Consider the following 649-nt stretch of genomic DNA (forward strand, 5'->3'; position numbering starts at 1 on the left):
CATCTTTAGTATAAAAATAGAGTAAAGAGAGAATTGCTAAAAATCTGAAATATAGACGACACAAGCAGTCATACTTAAATAGATTGAGATTGTAACGGCTATATTATTATTGGACCACAATACAACGGCTACATTGTATTTAAATGTCTTTCTAACGGCTAGATTGGCTACATAGATATCGTACACCTCAAGTTATAAACAAGTTACATCAAATCATAAACATGAACACCATATTTAGGAATGACAATAAAACCATACATATCTAATAAATTCAAGAAGAAGCACTGCGTAATCCATATCTCATCAGTTCGCAAAATAGCATTATAGATGTGTTATTAGGAAACACATCTATAATTCTCCTCCATCCATAACCCATCATTGTAGCGGTTCTTTACAAGACTTTTTGTTGTGACCTGAGATATGACATCGACTACATGTGTTTAGTTTCTTCTTCTTCGGCCCCTCCTGAAAAAAACATAACAGCCTTTATTCAGAAAATATCCATGACTACAGTCAGATGAGATTAAGTCGTACCGGTATTTCTCCTGCTGAACGTTTACGCTTGGTCGGTGGACGTCCTGGTGGTCTCTTCGTCTTTGGTGGTAACATGATAAGGTCACTAACCTCCGAAGGTATGAAAAGATCTTGC

This window comes from Brassica oleracea, chromosome C3, assembly GCF_000695525.1.
Source record: "Brassica oleracea var. oleracea cultivar TO1000 chromosome C3, BOL, whole genome shotgun sequence".
In the NCBI taxonomy this organism is placed as follows: domain Eukaryota; kingdom Viridiplantae; phylum Streptophyta; class Magnoliopsida; order Brassicales; family Brassicaceae; genus Brassica; species Brassica oleracea.